Source organism: Miscanthus floridulus, chromosome 17 (genome assembly GCF_019320115.1).
Source record: "Miscanthus floridulus cultivar M001 chromosome 17, ASM1932011v1, whole genome shotgun sequence".
NCBI classification, from domain to species: domain Eukaryota; kingdom Viridiplantae; phylum Streptophyta; class Magnoliopsida; order Poales; family Poaceae; genus Miscanthus; species Miscanthus floridulus.
The window spans coordinates 80,793,094-80,797,366 of record NC_089596.1 but is presented as its reverse complement, the minus strand read 5'-3'; positions in this window follow the sequence as shown (position 1 = coordinate 80,797,366).

Genomic DNA, 4,273 nt, shown 5'->3' with positions numbered 1-4,273 from the left:
TTTCAAATTAAAAGTAGAAAAATAGAAAAGTAGAAAACGATTGAAAAATGTCTAAACCGTTTTCTACTTTTACATTTGAAATATGAAACATCTGAAATGTGAAAAGCGAAAACGGTAAAGTCGAATAAGAAAATGTGGATTCGATCGGATTAAATATAGAAAACGATGTGGTTCGGTTCGGAATATTTTTGTTCCATTTTCATCCTTACCTGTGAGACGGGTGTATCTTTATATACACCTAAAAAATTACTAACCTTATTGTCTGCTGCCCCGCCACTCCTAATGTCCGACACGCTAAGCTTATCGTCTGCTGGCCGCTCCTAATGTCCGTGTCCGACACGCTCGACTTCTTCAACGCGGCTTCTCCGGTTCTCCCACACGCCGGCCAGGCGGCCACATTCTCGGCGCTCCTCGCTACGAATCTACGATGCCTGCTGCTCTCCAGCCAAGCCCTGCTGCTGCTCACCACAATGAAGCACGGGCAAAGCATGCGGCCAAGCCATCCTGCGACGTGCTCGTTGGAACAGATGAACAGTACAAGCTAATAACATAAGTTAACAATGTTAGTACTTGTGCATTCAATATCATCCAAAAACCATTAGAACATTTTTACAGTTCCAAAAAAAATGCAAATCAAAATTGGTTTGAAAAGATACTGTTTTCTCCTAGAGCGGGCAAAATTGTATGACCCATGGCCTCATAGATATAAATTTGTTATTCTGCTTTTTGCCTTCTTTGAATGCTTCAAATAGCTGGCCATGTTTATATTTTTATTAGTTTATTTCTATCTAGCTTTGGCTTCTTTCGTTAGCAATAGTTGATTTTACATCAATGTAATATATAGATTTGGCATGGTGTTTGCCTTGAATTTCATGTCATAAAACTGAAGGCGTCACCATGGTTAAAGATTCAACATGAGAACGAAGCCATGCGTTGGTGGACTGTGCTCATTTATACATCTTCCTAGGCATTCCAAGAATTTTTATGCGTTGATTGGTTAAAATAATACCATTTTCAGCTAATAGCTTGATGTATTCTAGGTCAATATAACACATTTTCATTTCATATTTGTACAATGAAATCTGCGCACATTCTAGGTTTAACTAATTACTGCTTCATTTAGCACATCCATATTTCAGTAATGTAACCGCAGATAACGGCTATGTTATATACATTAAGTGCTCATATTCAGTGCATCAGTTGTCTACAACAAAATTCAATGGATTTAGAAATAGGTTAGGATTTCCAATACAAAATCGTTTATTAGCTTCTAATTATTTCCTAAAAATAATCAAATCCGAAGACATAGGGCGAGCAAAAATTCATGACATGGTGCGGAGGCACCGCGGGTGATGCGCGGGATGGAGGCACCGCGGGGAGTGCAAGGAGCGGACGGAGACTTTTTTTCTTTTTCCTTTTAAGGGAGCACATCCGGACGTGAGTCATGGGACATACGTCCTTATTATATCATTATCGAAAAAACATGATCCGGTGCAACGTACGGACATGTATCTAGTTCCCAAATAAAGATCTAAACCCCAGGCAATTGAAATCCAATGCATAGATGTTCAGGGTTGAGCCGTTACGGATGGGTTACTAGAACTTCTTAATGAGTTGGCCCTCTTGGCATGGTACTAAACCAACAACGATTGTAGCGGCCGCAATAGCAGTGACGATCTCTCGACGCTACCGCTACGACGTAGCGGATTGGATTTAAGAAGTTAGAATTTAGCTGCCGCTATAGCGGTCCGCCATTCTTTGTAGCGGACGCAATAACATAGTATAATATGTAGTAGATTAATATTTATAGCCCACTTAAGATACACATATGGTTTAAAGTGATCATGAGACTAATGAGATTGCTATTTTTGACAATAATAACGAATAATGGTCTTATGAATTACTCCCTCCGTCCTAAAATAAGTGTCGTTTTGGGTTTTGTGCTGGTCAAATATTCTTAATTTTGACTAGATTTATAGAATATTAGCAACATTTGTACCTCTAAATAAGTTTATTATGAAAATAGATTCAATTATCTATCTAATAATATTAATTATGTATTATAAATATTAATATTTTCTTATATATATTCGGTCAAAGTTAAAAAAAGTTTAACTTCTCGAGAACCGAGAATGACACTTATTTTGGAACGGAGGGAAATACACATCTCACATATCGAGAAGTCAAATGACAGTTTGACTAGATTTATAACAAATACAATTGACATTTATATTTCTAAATAAGTTTACTATAAAAATAAATAGCATGATTAATCTAATGGTGTTCATTTCTTATGATAAACATGAGTACATTTTTGTATTTAATTGGTCAAAATTGAGATAAGTTGACTCCTCGGATGTGAGATGTGTAGTTATTTTGAGATGGAGAGAGTATTTATTTATAGCTCTCATAGTCTTTTTTTTATAAACTCTGATATATAATGATTTATATAGGACATCATTTTTTCTTAATTTAAGTACGTGAAACCTCAGTTCTTCGAGTATAGTTAAATGCGGTGGCGAATCTAGGATTTTATCTAAGGGTATGCCGTCCAAAAATTTTCATATATAATTCGGTAAATCTATTTCAGCAATTCGGTAATAATTGTAAAATTGACAGCATGATTCGGTGTATATGCACTCAATAACACAATAGGGCTTAAATTCATGGATTAAGTTCAAACTATCCACTAAGTATAATATAAATAGTTCAAATGCCATACCGATAATTGAAATAAGGCATAAAAGAGAACCGGAGACTTACAATGTTATTCTTGTGACTATTTTATTCGACACTTTCGAAGGGACATAAATGTCTTGATTATATCATCTCCATCAACTTCAAAGAAAATCTCCAGGCCTAGGCAAACCCATCTCTTGATGTAATTCAGTTCCAGATTAAATAAATTACGCTTGCTCGATTGAACTCTCATATGCGATTATGGATCACTCACATGATACGAGTACTAAACAAAAGATCAATCTAGATCGACTATGATGTTGGAACAAATCCTCGACTTTGCTGCGTGATGGATGATTTTATGATTTTAGCGCTAGCAATTAGCAATTAAAGTACATCTGAATTTTTTACAAAAAGACGAAGAACAAGGATTGAATCTCACCTGAACGGCCGAACAATTCCGATCACAAATGAGGGCTGGGTGAAGGCCGAAGTGCTGAACGGCGAACGGGATGAGGTCATGAGGACGACTGGACAATGACGGGCCGCGGGCGACAGCCAATGGCGGCGGACGACGTGAGTGATCCAGGCGCGCAGCCACACAGGACGCGTGAATCGTGATCAAGATGATTAGATGAACCGTCGAGCGTAGAAGACTCGAAGTATACGGCGGCGCTGCCTCGATTCGTATTGGGCTATTGGCGTCTTCGTTGTCGCTGACCACATGGGCCGCGTGCCCGCGTGGGCCTGATGCTCGCTCGCGTCCTGCCTCTCGCTCGTGCTCGGCGCTCGCATGCTCGCCCTCGGCCCTTAGGTACACATTAGATGAGTGTTTTTTATATAAATATGTATATATACGAGCTTACTTGCCGGAATCGCAGGGGCGGCATACCTCCGCCACTGCCGACGCATAAAAAAATCGAGAAAAAAACAAGAGCCGAATCCAGTGTGTGTGTCTATATACACACACACCCCACCTAATACGATCGGAAACAAAGAACCCTCAAGTCGAGCCACTGCATGGTGATGATGACTCGACCTGCTAGAGCCATGACGCAGTCAAAGCGGACCTGCTAGCCATGGCAAGGCATGCTTGATGACCTCATCGATGCAGACATGCAGCCGACCTCGATAACGCGACGACAACAATGGTGAGGCTGCCTGTGAATCTGTGATTGCGCAGGCTCCGAGCGCTCGCCGGCGGCGGCCGAGGCTTGGCCTTGCCAATGCACACCAGCCCACGGCAGGATGTCGAGCTCACCCACAGCGGCCAAGGACGGGGCTAGACCGCTAGAGGTCGCCACCGCAGAGGCCGTCGCTCGGCCTCGGCTCTCAGGTACACATCAGATGAGTGTTTTTTCTTCTTCTTTTTTATATAAATATGTATATATACGTGCTTACTTGCCGGAATCGCAGGGTATGCCGGTGCATACCCGGCATACCCTGTAGCTCCGCCACCGGTTAAATGTCTGTTACTATCTATTATTCATGATATATGCTTAAGTTTACATGTAATTATCATATGTATCTATTGGAACTTATCGTCCGCGATAGCATCCGCGATCAGTGATCCGCTATTTTGACATCAATCCAC